General features: G+C 39.0%; 1 long non-coding RNA gene across 3 annotated transcripts in view; it reads right to left on the reverse strand.

Moving 5' to 3' along the window:
• Window positions 1–18,045, reverse strand: part of LOC309847044 — a 357,532-nt gene that overhangs the window by 255,947 nt on the left and 83,540 nt on the right. For all 3 annotated transcript variants that reach the window (XR_014302276.1, XR_014302277.1, XR_014302278.1), the window contains one exon: window positions 10,977–11,046. This is a non-coding gene — a long non-coding RNA (uncharacterized lncRNA). The remainder of the gene's footprint in view (window positions 1–10,976; window positions 11,047–18,045) is intronic.

Raw genomic sequence — 18,045 nt, forward strand, 5'->3', positions numbered from 1 at the left:
AATGTAAATTCCCTGAGAATGGGAGCATTGTTTTGTACCTCTGTATCCAACAGTGTCTGGCAGATATTAGGCATGAAATAAATTTATTGAATTATACGTAGCCTATCTTTTGACTTCCTATACACAACCCACACGAACATGCATACACATCCAACAATTACCTTTGATTTCAGAGCCCTATTAACACTATTTGTTCTATTTTTTACAGCTTGGGAACCATTACCTGTGATGGCCACAACAGAAGCAAAATAGAAGTTGAGTTGTTATGATTTTTTATGTAATCTATTAATGTTGTTCCACTAGAAAAAAAAATGGATAATATGTGGAAGTCTAGAAACAATAGAGCTTTGCAATCCAGAAAGCTTGAGAATTGCACTCTTAGCTCAAACAGCTCATAGTCAAGTTGCTAGGCAGATAACTCCAAAATATGGAGCACGGTTGCTATCATTAGTGAAAATTAAGGAACTGAAACTTAAAGTTAAGAAAAACTACTGTAACAGAGATCATTGATATTTAAAATGAAAGAAATACTGTAACTATTTAATCATATAAAGAGTGGATATATTTCTCTCATTACTCATAGAAAGGCTTTTGTGGTAGGTTCTTGGAATGGACAAAAACAGAAAAGAATTTTGATTTGTAACACATGGACCATGGAAATGAAGCTGAGACGTTTAACCTATAATTTTTAAATGTATAAAATTGACCCTGAGGCAAGAAGTATTGATGGTATGAGAGGCACAGGTTGATCTATGAAAGAATGTCACACTGCTTAGCTCAAATCATAACTCAAAAATCTAGGAAAACCTGTCCTTATCCACAGCTTAGAACACATTCCTTCTGTATCCCAAATTCCTTTAATACTCCTCTTACCCTTCCAAACAGATGATTTGATCAAAAATGTCATAAAAAGGGGCGCCTGGGTGGCTCAGTGGGTTAAAGCCTCTGCCTTCAGCTCGGGTCATGATCCCAGAGCCCTGGGATCAAGCCCCGAGTTGGGCTCTCTGCTCAGCAGGGAGCCTGCTTCCTCCTCTCTTTTTGCCTGCCTCTCTGCCTACTTGTGATCTCTGTCAAATAAATATATAAAATCTTTTTAAAAAATATCATAGAAAGTCAATGTATATATTAGCTAAATGACCTCAAGGGAGTATTCTAGCTTGATTGCTGTGAGTTGGGGGAGTAGTTGGCTCTGGGCTTCTTCCTATACCAAGGCCTACAGAGCCCCTCATACTTCCTCAGCTTCCTGGATTTCTGACCTCTCTAGAATATGCCTGCTTTATCCTGAGGTCTTCTCACCACTTCCCTCCAGCAAGGTCCCCCAGAAGCTGCCGATGTCTCCTGCCCTTCCAGCATAACTGCCCACCTTCATGTCTGCCCATGTGAACATTTCCCCAGTGTGCTCCGTGCTTTCTGAAGCCAGGCTTGACAGCTCTCCCTCCTACCCTCTGCTCTCTCAACCACCAGGTCCCTGGCTCTGTGTGTTTGTTTGTTTATTTTAATTAAAATATAATTAATGGGGCGCCTGGGTGGCTCAGTGGGTTAAGCCTCTGCCTTTGGCTTAGGTCATGATCTCAGGGTCCTGGGATCGAGTCCCGCATCGGGCTTTCTGCTCAGCGGGGAGCCTGCTTCCTCCTCTCTCTCTCTCTGCCTGCTTCTCTGCCTACTTGTGATCTCCATCTGTCAAATAAATAAATAAAATCTTTAAAAATAAATAAATAAAATATAATATAATTAATGTACAGTGTTATATTAGTATTATATTAATTTCAGGTGTACAATGTCATAATTCAACCATTCCATATTCATCATGATAAGTGCACTCTTTAACCCCCATTACCTATTTAGCCCACCCCCCACCCCCTCTGGTAACCAATAATTTGCCCTCTATAATTAAGAGTCTGTTTATTTGTCTCTTTTTGACTTGTTCCTTTGTTTTGTTTCTTAAATTCCACATATGAGTGATATCATATGGTATTTTTGTCCTTCTCTGACTGACTTATTTCATTTAGCATTTTACCTTCTAGGTCCACCTGTGTCATTGCAAATGGCAAGATTTCATTCTTGTTTATAGCTGAGTAATATTCCTTTGTTTATATATACCACAGCTTCTTTATCATTCATCTATCAATGGACACTTGTGCTAATTCCATATCTTGGCTATTGTAAATAACAACACTGCAATAAATGTAGGGGTCCATATAGCTTTTCAAATTAGTGTTTTTGTTTTCTTTGGATAAACATCCAGTAGTGAAATTACCAAATCATCAATAATCTTTTTTTTTAATTTCTGAGGAGAATCCATACTGTTTTCCACAGTGGCTGCACCAGTTTGCATTCCCACCAATAGTGCATGAGGGTTCCTTTTTCTCTACATCCTTGATGGCTGTCTCTGTCTACCCTCTGCTTTCCCAGCTACCAGGTCCTTTGCTCTGTGTCGTTAATGATCCTAGTGGGATAAACCCCTCTCTCTGGTAGAATCTTCACTGCTCCCAGAGGGTGTCATTATTTATTTCCCAAAGGCACCTCTTTTACACTTTGACCTTCCCCCAACAGCTCCCTCTACAACCTGTTACAGGGCCTTTCAAAAAGTAGTCCCAGTCCCCTGTGACAAGAGTTTGGGTCAGAGCCAGAAATTCTCAGTGCGTCATGTGTCATTTCTAACAAGCTTCCTAGGAGATTTTGTTTCGCATGTAAGTTGAAGAACCACAGCATTTGTGTACTTTGAAGGAGCATCTCTGTAAATCTCCCTCCTTCTCTCAAAGAAGTCTCCACCCCTCCCCACGAGTGGCATCAGAGAGGGAGGTGGTCTATGGTCAGGGCCTCTCAGAGGCCAGAGCAACGATATTTTAGAAAATGAAAAAAAAAAAGTCAAAACAGCATTATAAAAATTGACATATTTTAAATGTGTGTACTCAATAAATATATATAGTGCAATGTTATTGTGCGATCCACAGGTTTATAAAATATACTATTTATAGTGCCCAACAGCTAACACGAGCTGGTCATAGAACACAATCTTGAAGTCATATGTATTGACTTTTTGGGTGTGTGTGTGTGTGTGTGTGTGTGTGTGTGTGTGTTTAGTAGATCACTGTATGTCTTTGGCTATGTTAACCCCATTTTGAAATAACACCAAGTCTAAATTTGAGGCTGTTCTTAAACAGAGGCCTTGTAAGTATGGCCCTCCTGACGCTCACAGTGACTGGCCCTCTCCCTCATCTCTTCAAAAGTGGCACAAACCCCCTTCCTGGGACATAGTCCTAGGTTTGCTATGTGGTGAAAGAAACAAAGGTCCCTTGAAGGGTGAGTGCAGCCCACATAGGAGTAGATCAAGAATTAGGTGGCGGATTTGTGGACATTCACAAGGTGAGCACCCCCCAGATGCGCTCTTTTGTTCCAGAGAAACCCAGCAGACATCACCGACCCAGCCTCTGGAGCGAAAACCACCTCTGTGGAACAAGGTCAGGGTGCACTTTCCACTCTATGGCCGGCACCTGCTCGTTACCCCATACCCTTCCCCATCTCAATGCTTTCAGCCTGGTCTCTACCATATTATAGGAAATCAGGATGGGATACTGTGTGAACCTGCGTGACCCTCCTGGTGGCTGCTGAAACAACTAGTGATGGAGGGAGATGGGTGGGGGATGGGCTAGATGGGGGATGGGGTTAAGGAGGGCACTTGTTGGGATGAGCACTGGGTGTTGTGTGTACATGATGCATCACTAAATTCTGCTTGAATCCCAATGTCCACAATAGCCAAACTATGGAAAGAACCTAGATGTACACCTGAAATCAATTCTGCGCTGTTATGTTAACTAACTGGAAATTAAATAAAAAGCTGGAAAAAAAAAAAAACAACTAGTGAGAGATTCTCAAAGAGGAATGGATGGAGCATAGTCATGGATTCCTCATCATACTTCCCAGTAACACCCTGGGGGCCTGGGATTTGGTTTCAAGAGGTGAGATGGTGGAGTTCATCCCAGTTACATAAGTTAAATTTTCCCTCCATGCTCACCTTGCTTTAGTCAAGATAATCTGGATCTTTACTACCAGTGACACTCACTAGAGAAAGGGAGTTGGGTATCATTTCCACTTTACGCTGTGAAAACCCGGGACTGAAATTTACACTACTTGGCAGACACTTGGAGCTGAGGTTGTTCTGTTTCATCCGTTTTCTCCCCAGGGAAAAATAAAAATCCTTTCCACACCTGAAGGCTTTCTGCTTTCCTACCATCATACCAAAGTGAAGCATCATCTCCTTGGCAACTTATGCCCAGGGTGAGAAAAGGTAAGCCCCTGAGCACATGGGTCCAGTGCCTCTGTGGGAGAGGGGTCTCCATAAACATATTCCTTCCTCTTCCGAAACAGACGTTCTGGCCTTACGTTCAATCCATAACTGTGTGGATTTATTTAGCTACAGTGTTATCTCCATTAAGCCACAAGTAAGAGACAATTCTCTGCTTTTATTTATAACCTGAAGGGATTATTTTTGAGTTAAGGCTTTAAGAATTCAGATCTATCAGGAAAGAACAGCTTGTGTAATGAACTTCCTGTTTTCATCATATTTGGACACCGAGCCTCCTTGTTGCCTGTTATTATTACCCAGTTAATATGAACTGCCTGGAGTTTATTTTTAGCTGCGTTGACTCTATTGTAAGGACTGCATAACTGCTTTCAAAATGAGAAAATGTAATTACGGGATCTAACACTAAGTTGGGGATATTCTTAGGTCCTTTCACAAGGCAGTGGCTTAAAAAATGAAAATAGACCATTTTAAATGGCTAAAGAAAACACAGTTATTTGATCCAAAATAGCCCATTGATCCTTTTACAAACTAAACACTTACTTCACAGAATAAAGTCTCATTTTTGTTTAAGTGACCTAAACATATGAATTTATTTCCAAGTTCATAGTGGGGAAGAGATTTGAGAAGGGAAGGGTTTAAGCATCATTTACCAAAAGAGCACAAGTTTAACACTGGGCTGAAAGTACCTAAACTCCTACCAGGAGGGTTAAAAGCTGAGGGCTAGGGAATGTGACTCTCGAGTCTCGAGTCTCGGCACAGCTTGGGTCACCATATTGCATGCATAAAGTGTCTCACTGAGTGATGTTGGGGACAGGGAGGGACTCAGCACTCCAAGAGCTGCACAGGCTTCCCCTTCACATTCAGGGGTCTGGAATTAGTCCCTTGCGTGGCCCACTGCCTCCACGCCCACCTCCTCCAAGACTCCAGGTACTTGTACATCGCTATCTATCCGTTCAACAAAAAAGTGCATTTCCCCCTTATTAGGGGATTTGTTCAGAGATCCCCCATGGATGCTCAAATCCCCGAGTCTGGAACTAGATAGATACATGTATATACACACACACGTACCTATGATTAAAAGTTTAATTTGTAAATTAGGCACAGGAGGAGATTAACAATAGTAATAGTAAATAGTAATAGTAAAATAGAATACTTATAACAATATAGTGTAATGAAAGTTATGTGAATGTGGTCTGCCTCTCCAAATATCTCACTGCATGGTACTCACCCTTCTTTGAGTGTGGGAAATAATAAAATGTCCTCACGGTGAGATGAGGAGAATGACATGGGCATTGTATCATTGTGTGAGGTGACATCACACTACGTCGGAAGAGGGAGCATCTGCTTCCCTACCTCTGTAGTCACCGTGGACCGCTGACCATGGAAGGGTCAACCGAATCTGTGGACAGTGACACTGGATAGGAGGGGGGAACACTGTATTGTGCACTCAGAATGTGTTGGGCCCCATGAATGAAATGGGAAAGAAGACATTGTCTTTGCTCTAAGTGTGACAAATGCAATGGTAGAGAGAAGTCCAGGGGATTCTAGAAGCACTATTTGTACACCTATCCCAGACTGGACCAGAAGGGGACATCTTCTTGGAGGAGCAGATGTCTTAAGCTGAGTCCTGAGGTACAAGCTGGGCTTGTTCTGAAAAAAAAAAAATGGCATTGTAAGCAGAGGAAGAAGCTGGGCAGAAAATCCAGATGTGAAAGGAATTGTGCTAAGGTCAGGTAGCATGACTGAAGGGAAGCGTGTAGAGAGAGAGAAATAGAATGAAGGCTGCTGGGTTAGGGGGCAGGGTGTGATAAACCATAGTAAATTCTTTTAGGTTTCTCCCGAGAGTAATGGGGACAAGTTACTATAAGGTTCCAAGGGGATTAATATATAATAAATATCACTGTGGTTCCATTGATGTATGAATGGCTAAACAGGATATGGTATATACATACAATGGAATGTTAGTCAGCCTTAAAAAGGACAGGAATGCTGACACATGCTACAACATGGATGAACTTTGAGGATGTTATGTTAAGTGAGGTAAGCCTGTCACAAAAGGACAAATACTGTATGATTCCATTCATATGAGGTCTCTAGAGCAGTCAGATTCATAGTCACAGAAAGTACAATGGTGGCTGCCAGGGGGTAGGGGAAAAGGGCATAGGGAGCTAATGTTTAATGGGTACAAAGTTTTGGTTTTGCAAGAAGAAAAGTCTTCTGGACATTGGTTGCATAGCTTTATGAATGTACATAATACCACTGAACCATACAAGTTAAAATGATTAAAATAGGCATTTCATGGTGTGTATATTTTACTACAAATTGTTAAGTTTTACTCAAAAAAAATATATATATATATATATATATAATCACAGGGTGCCTAGGTGGCTCATTCAGGTAAGCGTGGCCCAAGTCATGATCTCAGGGTTGTGGGATCAAGCCCCAAGTGGGGCTCCATGCTCAGCGTGGAGTCTGCTTGAGATTCTCTCCCTCTCTCCCTCTCCTTCTGCCCCTCCCCCACTCGTACACACTCTCTCTCTTTCTAAAATAAATAAATAAATGAATTTTTAAAAAATGAGTATCATTGTGGTGGCTGGGTATATGTGTGTGTGTGTGTGCATGCATGCGTGTATATACATATATAAATGTATAGACGTAAATATGTATATTTGTTATATTATAGGTATATATCTGTGTGTATATACACATATGTATGTATACATACACATACCTATATATGTATGTGTGTGTATATATGTATATATACATATATAGGTATGTATATATACGTACATACATATACACACACACATTGCAGTAGCCAGATTAATATATTGTTATCTAATATAGATATATAATATGTATTATCTACATATCCAGCTACCACAATGATAATTGGCCATATGTATGTATACGGACATATAGCTATAGATAGGTAGATTGATGTATGTGAGTACATCTGTATATGTGTGTGTGTACAGAGAGTGAGAGAGAGAGAAAGAACTGAAACGAAGAGGAAGCTATTGCAATAGTACAGGAAGTGATCGAAGGGCCTGAATTTTAGGCTGTGTGAATAAAAGAAAACAAAATCAAGGTTCATTTGGGCAGTAGAATAGGAAGACTGAGTACTGATTGTAAGTAAGCACTGAGGGAAAACTCATTTGCTAGATCTTTTCAAGGAACCCCTCCAAGCATGAAAAGAGACACAGATGCAGATAGATGTATAGATATCTCTCTCTCTCTCTCTCTCTCCATATATATATATATATATATATATATATAGAACTTGTTGCTAGTGTCCTTCTTAAAATGTAGTACCACAAGTATATTAATATTTGATAACACCATAGTATATTGTTTATATAAAATAGTAAGTGTAGAATTAATTTTGAGTTGAGATTTATGTTATCAAACCATCAGCACTTGAACAACTCAGATTTAATCTGTCCAAAACCAAAGTCCTGATCTTCCTCCCACAGTGGTCCTCATCTAAGATATGGTAACTCCAACCTTTGCATTCCTTAACATACTTGCTCAGACCAAAACCTCATCTTTTTTTCACAACTTCTATCCTATCAATCACCAATCCTGATGGCTCTACCTTCAAAATAGATCCAGAATCTGACCACTTCTCCCCATTCTCCCTCCTACAGACCAAGTCCCACATCTTCCTCCTGTCTATTTTGCACAAAGCAATCAAGTGATGTTTTAAAAACATATCAGATCCTATTACTCCTCTGCTCAAAACCCTCCATGTGTTCCCTGCCTCATTAAAACCCCTTAAAATGACCTGCATGATCTGGCTCTCTCCTCCCTCAGTGGGCTCCCAACTACCATCTTCCTGTGTTCCATTTCAGCCACATCCGTCTCCTTGCTTTCTTTGAACACGCCAAGCACACGCCTGCTTTGGGGTTTTGCACAAACTGTTCCCTCTCAACGGAAACTTTTCCCAGAGAGACTCACATAGCTCTCTCCTTCCAATCTCTGCTCAGATGCCACCTGGTCACACTATTTAAAATAGCAATTCCACCCTCACACCCTGTGCCCCCTATCTCTCCCTTACCTACTTGACTTTTCCCCATAGCACTTATCACCAACTGTCACACCATGCATTTTTTTTTTGTTATTATTGACTGTCTTCCCCCTCACCACACTAGAATTGAAACTCTGTAAAGGCAGAGAGTTCTGCCTGTTCCATTTACTGATATATCCTCAGCCCCTAAAATTGTCCTTGGACTATATTAGACTCATATACTGATGACAGAATGAATGAATGAATGAATGAATGAATGAGTCTTTTCCCAACTAGATATACTGGGGTCAGACCTACAAAAACAACTCTACTGTTCTATCCACCATCTTTCACTAATTTCTTCTTAGGATTTGGGCAAAAGGTATTGGCTTAACTTGATTATGAACCTTATGTCATAATTTCCTTAAATAGTAGAGCTGTAGATGCTATAATAAAATGGATCTCTTCAAGGCTTAAAAAAACCTATGAAGAACATTCTCATCTAATTTTGAATTTTAATGAATAGTTATAACGATGAGTAATTAATTTTGATATTTATAGAAAATGAAATGCATTTCTTCCTTTATGAAAATCTAGCACTTCAGGAACAACAGATTCTTGAAGAAAAAATCCTAATGAGATCATTAAAGTTGGAAGGACTGTACCAACCTAAGCCATAACAGACACAGCAACTGAATGGACACCAAATGGTACCTTCCTGCTGTGCCCAACTCTGCTGTCTGAGCTCATCAATTCCTCTAATCTGTATGGAACTTCCAGTGGAGGAGTCCTAGGGGTAAAGCATGAGTTCCCTGGTACCTAAGGCACAAAGAGAAATGCCTGGTCTCTAACCCATGTTAAAAGCAAAGAAAATCTCATGTCGTGAATTCCACAACAGGAATTTATCACATATATATTTTAATAATAGATTTTAGGTGACATAAGGCACAACATCCTCAACAATGACATTTGTTGAAAAATGCAAAAGCATTGTTCCACTGGACAATTCTTGTATTGATTCTCACAAAGTCTGCAACCACTAAATTTTTAACCCAGTGCAAGCATTTCTATCAGGTACAGAGGTAACCCAACCCCAATATGTTGCTTCCCAGTACCACAATGAATGACAAGAACAGAGATCAGAGTTCCTGGAAGGAGAATGGAGAGACCATTTATTTTAAATTATTCCTCTCCAATATCATGTGTCCTAGGCGAGTTTTTGGCAAGTGCACAGTTACAAGTGGCTTCAGGATTGAATTTACCGACGAGTGCCTGAAGTGCTGATAGTCTATGCTGTTGATTATCCATAAGCTTTAAACACCAGATGTGCAGGAAGTGAGGCTGACATTCTGTTGTCAAATTTTTAGGAACCTAACTTGTATTCTTGCCATACCATTTCTGCACAAAGATAAGCTGCAGGGTTTCCTGCAGGTGACAGGGACAACAGAATGTCCTTCCAAATGGAGCTTGAATCCAATCACACACTTAGACACTCTTTGGAGGACACTGAGGTCCTTTTGAGGACCATGTTATTGCAGAAGATGATTTGGTCCAAGGCTGTTCTTAAAGCAGGTATAACCAATCAATCATTTCAACTATTTTTTAAAGTAAAATAAAAGAACAACTAAACGAAACACCCTCCTTGTGGATCCAGTTGAACCAATATCTGGTAATCTCCTATGTCTGTCCCAAGGAGTTAGCATAGGGAGGAAGAAAGAAAGGGAGGAAAGCAGGGAATGAAGAGGGCAGGGGAGGAAGGAGGAAAGCTCCTACCGACCAGTGGAGTTGACTTCTTGGTTAATATGTTATCTGTATTATCTGATGTCAAGACGCATATGCCAAAAGCAGCATTTTCAGCTCTGATAGAGTTGATGCTAAGCTGCTCTTTCTAACAATAATTAGTCAGCAGGTTCAGCTGCTTCTTTTATAGTATTGTTTATTACAAAACATTACAAAAACATTGACAAAACTCAAAATAAAAGAAAGAAAAATCCACCCAAAATCCTGCCATCCTACAAACCAAACTGTTTACATTTTTTTCATGCTCCCTTTTAGTCCCTGTCCATATGCAGACAGAATTTTTGCAGTTGTAATCATAGCACAGACACAATTTTGTAGTCAGGTTTGTCTCAATTAGAGTTTTAAAGCATTTTTCCAGTTTACTCCACCATCCTTGGTTCCACTACTAGGAACACTTCACCCTACTATCTTTACTGACTTCCTGTGGGATCCTAAATGGTGAGGAAGACTTTAGAAGAAGAAGAATCAACAGAATTAGGGGAAAGGGCTATTTTTAAATTCTCTGTTTAAGGATGGGGGGGGTCTAGAATGAAACCTGTGTAGAAAGGAATTCTCTCACCCTTTGTTTGCTCCCATCACTGGAAACCTTTATGAAAATAACTTCATTTCCCCCACCATCAGGCATGTTTTTGTTATCTTAAGAAAGAACCCATGCAGGTATTTCCTCTTTACCTAGTTTGTTTTGAAGCCCTGCTTAGTAGTTAGGACATAGGCGTGAACAGACATCTTTTCCTCCATCTGCTATAAAAATTTACATAACTTGGAATTTAAGTGTGGACACCAGATACTGAATCTATATGACCATGAGGGGAAATCCTCAACTGTCAAAATCTTGAATATCTGGATGCATCATCTTACCTTTTCCTTTGCAGCTTTGTAGTCACTGGTTTCTACCCCAGGCAGCACCTGACACTCATCGTGACCGGAGCTGGCAAAACAAACAAACAAAAAACAGAGATAGATCCTAAGACCCTTGACTTTGTGAAGCAGGATCTCTGAGGCTTGGCTATGGACTGATGTTTAGTAACATCATACCCCATAAAATGTCAAAGGTCTCTCTTTCTTAATAATAGCTCTGATTATCATGCATTGTAGATTTTTATGGGGATGGAAGGGAAACTAGCTGTAGGGATTTTGAGAAGGGACAGTAATATGAAAGATGAGTATGGACTATAGAAGCTTTGTTGAAATTTCCTTCGTTGAGGGGCAGCTCCATGGCTCAGTCACTTAAGTGTTTAACTCTTGATTTTGGCTCAGATCATGATCTTAGGGTCATGGAGCCTGCTTAAGATTCTCTCTCTTCCTCTCCTTTTGCTCTTCCACTCTCCTACGGCTTGCCCATGCGTGCTTATTCTCTCTCAAAAGAAAGGAAGGGGGACGCCTGGGTGGCTCAGTTGGTTGGACGACTGCCTTCGGCTCAGGTCATGATCCTGGAGTCCCAGGATCGAGTCCCGCATCCGGCTCCCAACTTTGTGGGGAGTCTGCTTCTCCCTCTGACCTTCTCCTCGCTCATGCTCTCTCTCACTGTCTCTCTCTCAAATAAATAAATAAATAAAAATCTAAAAAAAAAAAAAAAAGAAAGAAAGGAAGGAAGATAGGTAAGAAGAAGGAAAGAAAGAAAAGAGGTTGCTTTCTTTGAGGCAGGTAGACCTAAAATGTGAATTATAGGCTCCAATAATCCTAGCAAGCATCACAAAGTCCCATGTTTTGGTCAGCTAACCTAACCTCAATTTTTTATACACAATCCTGAAACCCCAAAGGCCAAAGGATATCTGTGGGTGAAAATGTTGGGACAGCTTGTATCAAATCTTTGGGTTTTTTTTTTTTTTTAAGTATAATACTTTGACCCTGGAAAGCTTTCATTTTTAATTATGTATTCTATAATGTTTTAATTTTTGCAAGCATGGATTCATGTATTGACAGGTTGATTTTATTTTAAGATGTATTTATTTATTTATTTATTTATTTATTTATTTGAGAAAGAGAGTCAGAGAGAGCATGAGAGGATAGAAGGTCAGAGGGAGAAGCAGACTCCCCATGGAGCTGAGAGCCCAATGCAGGACTCGATCGTGGGACTCTATCCCGGGACTCCAGGATCATGACCTGAGCTGAAGGCAGTTGCTTAACCAGCTGAGCCACGCGGGTGCCCTGATTTTTTTTTTTTTAATTGAAGAATGGGTTATACAATATGTGGTCCTTTCAAAAAATAAAAAGAAAAGAAATTACTATACCTGTGGCCCAATTATTGTCCTGGAATCCAATTAGTAATCATTCCCTCCTTTTCAAGCAAACAAAGAAGTTAGAGCAAAGAAGGACAGGATATTTTCCTCTCTACCTACATTAGACAAAGAAGGAAAAAAGGTTTCCAGGAACAAATAACAATAACAACAACAAAAAAAAAAATTTAAGGAAGAGAGGTACTACATAACCTAATATGTACAGTTTGTGATTCACCATCCAACTCCTATCTACAAACCAGGGAGCAATTTTGTTCCCGGGGAACAATTAGCAATGGAGTTATTTTGAGTTGTCATACCCAGGAGATGGGAGTACTACTGGCTTCTAGTGGGTAGAGGCTAGGGATGCTGCTAAACATCTTAAAATGGCACAGGATAGCCCTACCACAACAAAGAATTATCTGGCCCAAAACGGTCAGTAGTGCCAAGGCTGAGACACCTGCTGAGTGTGAACTGAATGGTAACTAAAAAAATAAACCGGAGAGGCTCATACAAACCAGGTCATGGGGGGCCTTGAATTTTGTGTCAGGGAGTTTGGATTTTTTTCATTGTATTTTTATTTGTTTTATTTTATTCTCACTATGAATGAGAGCCACTGAGGGGAAATTATCTGATTGAATTTGGATTTTAAGTATATCACTCCGAGGGCAGTCTGAAGGGTAAATTGGAGGAGGCCATAACTGGAGACAGAGAAAGTCCTTAAGATGCTATTATAAAGGCTCAGAGAGAAATGCAGGGGCCTGGGCTAGCACAGTGCCAGGAGGGACTAAGTGAGAAAGGGACAGCATACAACCAGAAAGCAAGAGTCAGCAGGTGTCAGGAAGTGAATGGAGATGAGGTGGGCAGGGAGGACTCCAGAATAACTCCCAGATTTCTCTTTCAGATGACTAGATGCATAATGGTTAGATAACAGGAAGGAAATTTTATGGGAGAAAAAAATAACATCTCTCGATAAAAGTTTCACAAAATTATTCTTTGGAAGAGATAAAAGAGGTAATAGAATTGACTCGTTCAACAAATATTTTTATACTCATTATCTGTAGAAAATAGTTGTTACCTAAAGCTCGTTAGCTCCTTATGCAAGAAAGCAATTCGAGTGAGCCTTAAGTCTTTCAATTTAAGAAGAAATTTGATGTTATTTTGAGGAAGTCTCTAAGAGCCTTAATGGTTCTCTAATTTCAGCAGCTAGAGAGTTTCCCTTTTTGAACCTAGAGTCAACTACACTTAGGGTTCATCTTGAGGGAACCATACCTGTGGAGTTAATTAAGGTAAATAGGTTGGCAAGGACTTCAGCCAACTACTCAAGCAAGATCAAAATATTTCTGTCAGCAAAGATTTTCTTCTGGAGCTCCTTTCAGTCTTGAAAGACTGGACTTTTTTTAGAGTTGACGAAAATAATGGAGTCTGGCTATGGAGAACACTGGAGACAACAAAATGCAGAGATACAGAGTTGAAATTGAGATGATTGGTTTAGTACTCAATCCATGCATATGATTTTGAATTTCCTTGTACTGAAGTAACACCAAAGATAAAGTCACAAATCCATATGGCTGGTGTCCCTGAGGTCAAGCACAAAATATTCCAGAATAGTTTATGTAATTTAATTTTTGTAAAGGATATGTTGTTTTTAGAAGAACTGTAACTAAAATGAGTCTTTGGATGACCTGATCTCTTGTTATATTTGAGATAATATCTTGACAATATGGCTTGGAATTTTCTTCTTTCTGATCTCTTTTATGAAGCAAGAGATAAAATAACTTCTTCTTGAATAGTCCAGCAACATAAATACTATAACCACAGTTTGTTAATATTATAAATAGTTATTTTTTTAAGACTTGCAGAATAAAATATGTGCTATAAATTCTTTGTTATCATAAATTTACTTACTCACTTCAGTTTAGCCTTATCCCTAAAATCTCACTGATTGAGTTATGTGTAGGGACAGATACAAGGACAATTTTGAAAGTTCAGATTAAGTTTAAGGGAAAAATATTTACTTTCCACCAGTCTAAAATATCCAACTCAAGGTTGTAGATAAGCTCTGAAGAGCTAATTCTTCAATCATCAATAATGCTGCCTCTGGTTGGAAATGTAAGTGAAAGTCCACAGATTTATGCCACAGCCTGCCATTTACCATTATTGGACTATGATTATAAATGAGTTTGACCAGATATTTTCCTCTTTGATTCAGACAGTTATTCCTGGAGAAGTGCCTTAAAAGGAAGAATCTGACAATTGCTGTTTTCTGATAGATGGAGCGCTGGTGGAACTGCTGCCAATCCTGGCATTCAAGTCCCTTGAAATTATGTCAGCTAACGCATACTTAGAAAACATAAAGTTCAGAAGGCTGCCAAATTACCGTATGATTTGAAGTATCAGTATGTACATTGTAGGAAAAACGTATGTGTTAAAACCCAAACCAGCCTTGCCAGGAGCCGGATTAGGCCATAAATTCCATAGCCTATAAATTTAATTTTTACTCAGTAAGTGCCTTCTATGGGCTGGCCACCACGTGAGAAGTTTTCATTACAAAGTATCTCCATTCATCTCTGCAACAATCCTTTGAAATAGTCACTGTGGTCTCCCGTTTACAGACGAAGAAGAACTGAAGTCCAAAGTCATCCTTCTTATATTTGTTGGTGCCAGGATTTACTCCAGGTCTTCTGACAATAAATCTACCCTTTGGCATTATACCATTCTCCCTCCTAAAACTTCAATTTCAGGATATCAAGCTTGGTGTGTTGATCTGAGTTCATCATTTTCCTTCCCAATTAAGCTCCTTCTGTTTAAAACTCACTGTCCCTCTTGTCTCCATGACCAATCAACTGTCAGTTCCTATGAATCCTGTCTTCAAATTCCTTGCTATTCAGTGTACTCCTTGGGCCAGCGTCATCGGTACCACTTGGGATCTTGTTATAAATGCAACATCACAGGCCCCACTCAAACATACCAAACCAGAACCTGCATTTTTATAAGATCCCCAATGATTCATACAATGAAGTTTGAAAAGTATGTCTCTAGGCTAAGTGACCCCTCTCCATTCCTGCTACCACCATTAATCAGCAGGTTCCCAGTGTCTCTGATCCAGAGTGTTTAATAATCCCTTAACTAGTCTTCATCCCTTTGGGTCTCTCCCTAATTCTTCACCACCCAATTCCTATTCATAAACCAGCAACATGTTGACTTTTGCAAAGAAAAAATTGAGTCACTCTCCTCCATCCCCTGACTCAAAAGCCTCCATTCACTCCTCAAAACCTATGAAAAATAATAACAATATTTAACAATGACATACTTTGTGCCATATCTAAGTTCTTAACATAAACTAACTCTTTTGCTCCTTACATCAACTATGAAATTGGTACTATTACATCCATTTTAGAGATGAGAAAACTGAGACTGAGTGAAGTTAAATAACTTGCCCAAGGTCATGAAACTACTAAAGAGCAAAGGCAGGATTAAACCTCCCCCAGACTCTTCAGGCTGGAGTCAAACGTCCTCCACAGTTACATTAAAAATGAAGGGAGGATTTCCGTCCAAGCATCCACTCTTTGCCAGAAACTTAGCTAGAAATGTCCACTTGACTGTCCCTCAAAACAACCACACAGCAAGGTTTTTGATGTTATTATTCCAGTTTTTACAGATGAAACTAGGAACTAGAGAAAACTGAAGAACCAAAGTTCAGTTAGCTCCAGGTCAATATAATTCCTACTCTATAGTTTTACTATTCCTTCCACATTGGAAGTGTTCCCTATATCTTTGGGTGCCCAGATTTGACTATCTTTTAAGACCAGTATAAATCTTACACACAAATTTTTCCCCTTTCCTCCAATTTAGAAATATTCTTACCTTCCTCTGAAAACTTAATATATCTTTACCTCCTTTTTCCTTTAGTGCTACTTTCTATTTTTTATGGTTATCTCTGTATATGTATAATGAGGTTTATGTATGAGCATTTTTAGAATACTGGGCTCTACTTCCATTCAGTAACTCTGATTATTGTTCCTGAAGTTTTAGAAGATTAATCTAAGGAGACAAATTAAATGAGAACCATGATATCAATAAAATTTACATAAATGCATGAACAGAAAAAATATAAGTGTGATCATTCAGAGTTGAAATAAGAGTTATTATCCTGGATAAGGCAGAATTTGAAAAACAGGCAAAAATTTACATTTACTATTTAATCTCTTCCTACAAAATCAAGCAAATCCCTGTTATGAATTGATTTTCATGCAAGATGTTTTCTGGATTTTTCACCAACTCATCAGTTATTTTCTGTCTCTTTGCTTACATCTTTCATTCTCTTATATTTTTCCTGACAGCTATCACCTATAACAAACAATCCTTTCAGATAGCTCCATTCTGATAATAATTCCAAAATTACCTCACTATAATTCCAACCTTTTCTTAATACCTGACATCAATCATTCCAACAAATAGCCCACTTTAGATTAAAAGAGGTATGAAGGATAGACATTGGGGAGGGTATGTGCTATGGTGAGTACTATGAAATGTGTAAGCCTGATGATTCACAGACCTGTACCCCTGGGGCAAATAATACATTATATTTTAGTAATAATATAAATAAATCAAATAAATAAATAAATGAAGGGTACAAAGGGAAGAGAAGAGACTTGGTTTAAATATTCTCTTAAGGAATTTTGTTGTAGTAGTTCCTGCAACACTAAAAATCCATTGGCAAGTAAGTTTAGAAGTTTACCAACCCATGTTAATTATATTGGAATTTTTTTAAAAAAAGTTTATCAACCCATTATTTTTCCAAGATAAAGTCACATACTAGATTGTCAGCCAAATAATAAAATTTACACACTCCTATTTATACTTATTTATCATTATTACTAATATCCAACAAAGAGCTTTATAGTCCAGAGCTGAATGTACTTTTATAGCTCAATAAGTATTAGCATACTGGCAACAACCAAGAAACTTTCATTTCCTCTTTTACTGATGTTGACTCTTAAATCTAAATAAAGGTCAGTCTTAATTATTCCAGTAATTCCTTCTTTAAAAAGTGTACTTTAAAAAGCAGAGCTCTGAAGTGTATTTCCAAAGGTGTTCTAAGATTTACTTTAAGAGGAGGCTATAGTATGCAGCTTTAACCTAAATCCTTTTCAGAAAGAGCATCTCACACTTGTTTCCATGGAACATCTTATAGAACAAACTGTAAGGTATTTGTTTTAAGCCAAAGGAATCCTCAAAAGCCAAAAACAAACTTCAGACATATTGCATTTTTCTTTCTATTCTGCTCAGAAGATAATTGGAGCTAAGTGAAGTGTCATACACAGTGTCATAAACCACAAAAGGCCTTGGAGTTTATATCATTTAATGGCGCTAGAATATATATCCCAGGAGAGGGGGCCCCTTGACTTTTATTGTTCACTGCAGATGGTCCAGCATCTAGCACAAGGCCTACAATTTAATATTTGCCTAACAAATACTTGTTGAGTAAATGAACAAACTCCCTTCACTTCACAGATGAGGAAACTGGAAGCCACGCAGTCAAGTGACCTAACCAAAGTGGCACAGTAACTTTGAAGCTGTCCCAGCACTAGAACTTCAGGCTACAATCCCTCATTTGGTATCGTTTCCACTGGTTGCAACATAAGCAAATGCAGGCGTCAGGTAGAGAGAGAAAGAATTGAAAGCATGAAAATAAAATAGAAGCTTGG

This window comes from Mustela nivalis, assembly GCF_964662115.1.
Source record: "Mustela nivalis genome assembly, chromosome: 13".
NCBI classification, from domain to species: Eukaryota; Metazoa; Chordata; class Mammalia; order Carnivora; family Mustelidae; genus Mustela; species Mustela nivalis.